The following is a 7,500-nucleotide window of genomic DNA, read 5'->3' as shown; positions in this document are numbered from 1 at the left end:
GGGAAGAAAGAAAGATTTTTCCCCCTTTTTTCCGATTGGCACCACTTCTTGTTGTCTGTTTCATATGTATTTATCTATTTGTTTATAGATTTATTGTTTATACAAAGTTTATTTGCGTATTTGGTTTTTTTTTTAAAAGCCAGTATAATCATCATCCCTATCGTTATTTATCTCCACATTCATTTATTTTTAGCCGACTCCCAATTTCTGCTCACTGCATTTGTTCGTGCGACGAAGCGGTTAAGATGTATTTGTTTTGTGTTTGTTAGCGGTTCGTCTTCGCGTGTCTTGGGAGGAAGAAAAACGAGATATGAATTTGCAGAGTGCAATTACCTGGAATTATGCTTTTTGAACTGGAATTATATTCTTGGAGAGAAGAGGGAGAGGGTGTGTGTGTGTGTGTGTGTGTGTGTGTGTGTGTGTTTGTAAGTATGTGTGTTTAGTGAAACTGTGTGTTGGACTGACTGTGAGTGTAAGACTGTGTTTCTAAGTGTGTATGTGTGACTGGTGACTGTGTGTTTTGTGAAACTGTGTGTGTGTCTGTCTGTGAGTGTAAGACTGTGTGTGTGTGGCCTTGTTTGTCACACACTGTGCGACTGTGTTTGCATGTATGTACGTATGTCGCTAGGTATAAGTGTATGTAGTCCGCGTTCATGTGCCTGCGTATAAAAACCTTACTTAATCCCAACCGTCAGAAATAAGCAATGATTTTCAGATAATTACGCGTTGCGCAATCAATTCAACCACGCTTGACTGATCGGACGCTTGAGTGACGTAGAGATTATTTGATTGGAAAAGTGGATCTAATTAAAAGAAAGGTACTGATATCGCTACGTATATTCGTCTGTCTATTAAAAAGAAAGAAAAAAAAAAACATTTATGCTGTATTTATTAGTTAGGGGAAGATAGCAACCTTTTTTTTCTCTCTCCCTCTCCGTCCCTTCCTCCTTCGCCCTCTCTCTATCTATCTATCTATCTATTTTTCTCCCTCTCTTTTTCTTTATCTTTCTCTCTTTACCTTTCTCTCTCTCTCTTTCTCTCTCTTTATCTTTTTATCTCTCTCTCAGTCTTTCTCTCTCTCAATCTCTCTCAATCTTTTTTTTTCTCTCTCTCTCTCTCTCTCTCTCTCTCTCTCTCTCTCTCTCTCTCTCTCTCTCTCTCTCTCTCTCTCTCTCTCTCTCTCTCTCTCTCTCTCTATCCCTCTATCTCTATTTTTTCTCTATATTTCTCTCTCACTCTCAGCCTTTCTCTCTCTCAATCTCTCTCTCTCTCTCTCTCTCTCTCTCTCTCTCTCTCTCTCTCTCTCTCTCTCTCTCTCTCTCTCTCTCTCCCTCTCTCTCGCTCCCTCTCTCTCGCTCCCTCTCTTTCTCGCTCTCTCTCTCTCTCTCTCTCTCTCTCTCTCTCTCTCTCTCTCTCTCTCTCTCTCTCTCTCTCTCTCTCTCTCTCTCTCTCTCTCTCTCTCTCTCTCTCTCTCCTTCTCTCAACGTCTCAACGTCTCAACCTCCCGCACACATCCCGTTTTCTGTAACACAATACGGCAAACATAATCCTGACGTCCTTCACATCCCTCCCCCTCCCCTTCTCCTCTCCTCTCCTCCCCCTTCCCCCCTCCCCTCTTCCACTCCTATCCCTTCCCCTCCTCTCTTCCTCTCCTCTCCACTCTTCTTCTCCCTCCCCCCCCCCCTCTCTCTCTCTCTCTCTCTCCCTCTCTCTCTCTCTCTCTCTCTCTCTATCTCTATCCCCTCACTTCCTTTTCTCTGGCCCTGCCTTCCTTCTCTTCCTCCCTCCTTTATTTTTTTTCTCTTTTCTCTAGAGCCCCTCCTCCGACCCTCCCTTACCCCACCCTTACTCACTCACTCACTCACTCACTCACTCACTCACTCACTCACTCTCCCTCCCTCATTTGTTTCCCTTCCTCCCACCCTGTCTTATTCACTCCCTCCCTCCTTCCCTCCTTTACTCCATCCTTCTCCCTTCTCCCTCTTCCCTTCTCATTCTCCTCTCTCTCTCTCTTCCCTCCCCATAATCCTTCTTCCCCCCCTCCCCCATCCCTCTCGTCTCTTAGGATGGCATAGCAGGATATGAACGAGTATAAGTGTTATTGTATGTGTGTGTGTGGGCTGGTTTGTATGTTTGTTTTACGAAGGTATGTGGTTGCTTGTGTTTGCGTTTCTGTGTGTGTGTGCGTGCGTGCGTGCATGCATGACGTGTGTGTGTGTGTGTGTGTGTGTGTGTGTGTGTGTGTGTGTGTGTGTGTTTGTCTCTGTATGTGTATGCTTGCGTGCGTGCGTGTGTGTGTCTGTGTGTGTATGCGTGCGTGCTTGCGTGTGCGTGCGTGCGCGCAAGCATGTACATATTTATGTTTGCTCGTTCATGTATCCTAGATTCCGTGCACGTGTCCTCACCTTGGAATGAGTGAACTTCTGTGTGCATTATTTAAGCCGTCGCCATGTGGTCGATGTACTTATTGATGTCGCTGCGTTATGGGCGGGAGGGGGGGGTGGCGTTGGGGGATAGTGTTGACGCCGGTGGAGAGGGGGAGGCACTGGCTGTGGTGAGTGGAGGGGGGTGGGGGAGGAGGTGGAGGAGGGGGGGGGCGAGGTGTTGATATGATTTGGAGGAAGTGAAGGAGGAGGAGGAGGAGGAGGAGGTGGAGGGGGAGTGGAAGCTCGGGCGAGGATGGGTGGAGGAGGAGGGAGGGAGTGGAGGAGGAGGGGGAGGAGGAGGAGGAGGAGGAGGAGGAGGAGGAGGAGGAGGAAGAAGAAGAAGAAGAAGAAGAAGAAGGTGGTGGGTTGAAGGAGGTTAGAGGCCATTGGCATAAGAGGTGGGTAGGGAATGAGGGGAGGGAGGGGTTGTGGGGTATAGGTTGGTAGGGGAATCAAGACGGGGGGGGGGTAGGATTTAACGAAGATTTAGGTGAAAGAACGAAGGCTAAACAAACAAACAAACAAACAAGCAAGGTAAGGAAAAAGGGAGGGGAGAGAGGGAAGGGGCAGTAAAGGGGGAGAGAGGGAGGGAGAGGGGGGAGTGAGGGGAGTGGGAGGGGGCAAGAAGTAGGAGAAGGGAGGGAAGGAAATACACGAAGGATGAATAGAGACTCAGTCAAGAGGGAGAGATTGGGTCAAGGAGGAGCCTGTATGAATAGATGGAGGAAGGTGATGGGGGGGTAAGGGGGAGGAGGTGGTTAGGGGGAGGGGCAAGTTGGAGAAAGGGGGGAGGGGGAAGTGAACCAGGGAGAAAAACAGATGCTTGTGGGGGGGGGGGAGATGAAAGAAAAGTTGGCAAAGGAAGAAGGAGAAGAAGAAGAAAAAGAGTATGAGAACGAGAAAGAAAGAGGAAGAATAAAAAAAGGAAAGGAGAAGGAGAAAGAGATAAAAGAAGGAGGTAGAGGAGCGGGAGAGAGAGGAAGAGAAGAAAGAACCAAGGAAAGAGAGTAGACGGAAGAAAAGTGGATAATGAATAGAAGAAGAAGAAGAAGAGAGAGATAATAACGATAAAGAAAGGCGTAGAAAGAAACACGTGGACCAACGAAACCTTTACGAATATAAGAGGGAAAAGGAAGGGGAGAATGGATGCATATCAGACAAAGATTTAAAGAGGAAGGGCAAAAGAAGAAAGATGGAAGGATAAAGGACCAAAGAGAGGAGAAAAAAGAAGCGAAGCGAAGAAGGAAAAGAAGAAGAAAGAACAAGCGCCGACGAGGAAGTGCCGGCATAGCAATACGCCAAGAAAACATCTCCCTGCTCGTGTGTAGTTAAAGGGAAACAAATCATACACTTTGGAAAGGACTCGCGTACATACGGACACGCACATATGAATACGTACATACTGTTACATACACGCACACACAGGGACACTTACAGAGACACATTGACACACATACATCTAGAGACACATACTTACTGAAAAACCGCGACTTACTACAGACACTCAAAAAACAACAACACATGTTTACATCCCCCCACCCTCTCTCTCTCTCTCTCTCTCTCTCTCTCTCTCTCTCTCTCTCTCTCTCTCTCTCTCTCTCTCTCTCTCTCTCTCTCTCTCTCTCTCTCTCACACACACACACACACACACACACACACACACACACACACACACACACACACACACACACACACACACACACACACACACACACACGAGAGCAACCAAGTCAAATGCTCAGACGATGACGTAACCAGTGCCACGTTTTCCCCTTTTTTTAATTAAATTATTTTTGAATTTTCCATTTTCCTCCGTCAGTCGGATCTGTTTTTTTTTTTTTTTTTTTTTTTTTTTTTTTTGGGGGGGGGGAAATAATTGGTTTTATTTGATGGAAGGTCGTCATTATCGCTGGAAGTCGGGCAACAGAAGCCTCGCGCGCGATTTGCATATTTTGAAGGGTAGCGCTCGGTGCAGCGGGCTCGAGCGCGCGCGCGTACGAGCATGTTACTACGTGTATGTACACGCACATGTACACACGCGCGCGCGCTGACGTACACGCATACGCATACGCACACGAACACGCAGACACACACACACACACACACACACACTGAGAGAGAGAAAAAAAGAGAAAGAATAGAGGAAGAGAGAGAGAGAAAGAAAGATAATTTAAAAGAAAAAGATAAGAATAAAAAAGGAGTAGAGAGAGAGAGAGAGAGAGAGAGAGAGAGAGAGAGAGAGAGAGAGAGAGAGAGAGAGAGAGAGAGAGAGAGAGAGAGAGAGAGAGAGAGAGAGAGAGAGAGAGAGAGAGAGAGAGAGAGAGAAGAGAGAGAGAGAGAGAGAGAGAGAGAGAGAGGGGGGAGAGAGAGAGAGAGAGAGAGAGGAGAGAGAGAGAGGGGAGAGAGAGAGAGAGAGAGAGGGGAGAGAGAGAGAGAGAGAGAGAGAGAGAGAGAGAGAGAGAGAGAGAGAGAGAGAGAGAGAGAGAGAGAGAGAGAGAGAGAGAGAGCAGAAAAGGAAAAAAAAAGTGAGGGAGAAAAAGCGAGAGAGAACCCACCAGGTGGCATTACGCGAGGAGAACGAGGTGTACTGAGAGGAGGGACACGGGCGAGGTCAACGAAGCAAGAGCAATGAAGTGAGGGCGGGTGTCGAGGGAGGCAACCTTCGCCTCATTTTGTTTTTCTTTTTTTTTCTTTGGTGTCCTTCGACTTCCATTGCTTCGTTCTCGGTGGTCGCTTCTTCTATCTTCTTATCCGCATTTTTATTCCTCTTTCCCTCTGACTTTTATATATGTATATGTATATGAATATATATATATATAATATATATTTATATGTACATATTTATATGTATATATTCATATATATATGTAGAGAGAGAGAGAGAGAGAGAGAGAGAGAGAGAGAGAGAGAGAGAGAGAGAGAGAGAGAGAGAGAGAGAGAGAGAGAGAGAGAGAAAGAAAGAAAGAGATTCATCTATTCATATAAAGAGGAAGGTCGGAGTTAATTAAATTAGCAGGTGAGGAGATGATTAGGGGATTGGAGGGGGGGGGGGAGAGCTGTTGAAACAGGTGTTCTTTCCCTCCGCAATAGTCCTCAAAGGAACACCTGTCTTGCCCTCATTACTTAAGTGACTCTCGCGTTTGCTTTGGAATTCCGTGACAGCACACATTTGGCCGTGATTGACAGCTGTGCTAGAGGGGGGCAGGGGTGAGGGGGAGGGGGTGGGCTGTCGGTTTCGTTGGCTGGATGGCTTTCTAAAAGAGAGACTGGGGACGGGGAGGGAAGGGGGAGGAGGGAGGAGGGAGGAGGGAGGGGGAGTGAGTGCAGAGGTGGAAGAGGGGGGAGGGAAGGAGGGAGGGAGGGAGGGAGAGAGGGAAGTAATAGGAGGAGGGATGCATATTGACAGACAGACAGACAAATATAATTGTACATAAAATCTATTAGACATACAACTAAGCCCCCATCCGTCCACCCATCCACCCACCCAACCATCCATCCATCCATCCAACCATCCACCCAATCACCCATCCATCCACCCACCCAATCACCCACCCACCCATCCAACCATCCACCCATCCATCCACCCACCCAATCACCCACCCACCCATCCATCCACCCAACCATCCACCCAACCATCCAGAAGGAGTGTCATTGATCCGTTGGAGGAAGTCGGCGGGGATGCAATTCGTGTTGAAGGATTATCACTTCATGAGAGCGATTTGTTGCATCACGTGGACTCAATTTGGCTCTTGCAACTTTGGCGGAAGGAGGAGCGGAGAGTCAGCTTTTAGTGTCTGTCGGTGTTATAGGCCGAGTTGTGAAATTGATTTATTATTAGTTGTTGTTGTAGTTGTAGTTGTAGTTGTAAGTAGTGGTCGTGGGAATAGGAGGAGGTGGGTTATTTATGAAATAAATTGTTGTTGTTGTTATTGTTGTTGTAGTAGTGGTAGTAGGGGTCGTGGGAATAGGAGGAGGTGGGTTATTTATGAAATAGATTGTTATTGTTGTTATTGTTGTTGGTTGTAGTTGTAGTAGTAGTTGTAGTGGTCGTGGGAATAGGAGGAGGTGGGTTATTTATGAAATAAATTGTTGTTGTTGTTGTTATTGTTGTTGGTTGTAGTTGTAGTAGTAGTTGTAGTGGTCGTGGGAATAGGAGGAGGTGGGTTATTTATGAAATAAATTGTTGTTGTTGTTATTGTTGTTGGTTGTTGTTGTAGTTGTAGTGGTCGTGGGAATAGGAGGAGGTGGGTTATTTTTGAAATAAATTGTTGTTGTTATTGTTGTGGATGGAAATAAATTGTTGTTGTTGTTATTGTTGTTGTGGATGGAAATAAATTGTTGTTGTTGGTTGTAGTTGTAGTAGTAGTAGTAGGGGTCGTGGGAATAGGAGGAGGTGGGTTATTTATGAAATAGATTGTTGTTGTTGTTATTGTTGTTGTGGATGGAAATAAGTTGTTGGTTGTAGTAGTAGTAGTAGTTATGGTAGAAGTAGTTAAAGGCTTATTCATGAAGTGAATTGTTATTATTATTATTATTATTATTACTATTACTATTATTATTATTATTGTTGTTATTTAGTAGTAGTAATAGCAGTAACAGTAGTCGGCTTCGTTATGAAATATTAGAAGTAGTAATAGTAGTAGTAACAGGACAGACTGACAGAAATATATATATATATATATATATATATATATATATATATATATATATATATATAAATTTATATATATATCTCCTGTATCTAATAAATATAATATATATATATATATATATATATATATATATATATATATATATATATATATATATATATATATACTAGAGGGAAGTAGGCAGGAAGAAAGATTGACTTATTGCAAACACAATACAACACCCCCCCCTCCCCCTTCCCTCCTCCCTACCCCCCAAAAAAGTATTCAGATCTTTTAAAAACAAGAAGACAATCAACATTTCCCAAGTTTAATTACGCAATGCAACACTTCCTCCCCTCAAACAATTGCGTGCGAGAACAACAACAACAACAACAATAATTTCGCAACAACATAACTTCCGGTTTTCTCTCAACAGATTTGCG

This window comes from Penaeus japonicus, unplaced genomic scaffold (assembly GCF_977035675.1).
Source record: "Penaeus japonicus unplaced genomic scaffold, GWHDUDI00000001_assembly GWHDUDI00000030, whole genome shotgun sequence".
In the NCBI taxonomy this organism is placed as follows: Eukaryota; Metazoa; Arthropoda; class Malacostraca; order Decapoda; family Penaeidae; genus Penaeus; species Penaeus japonicus.
This window is presented reverse-complemented; position numbering follows the sequence as displayed.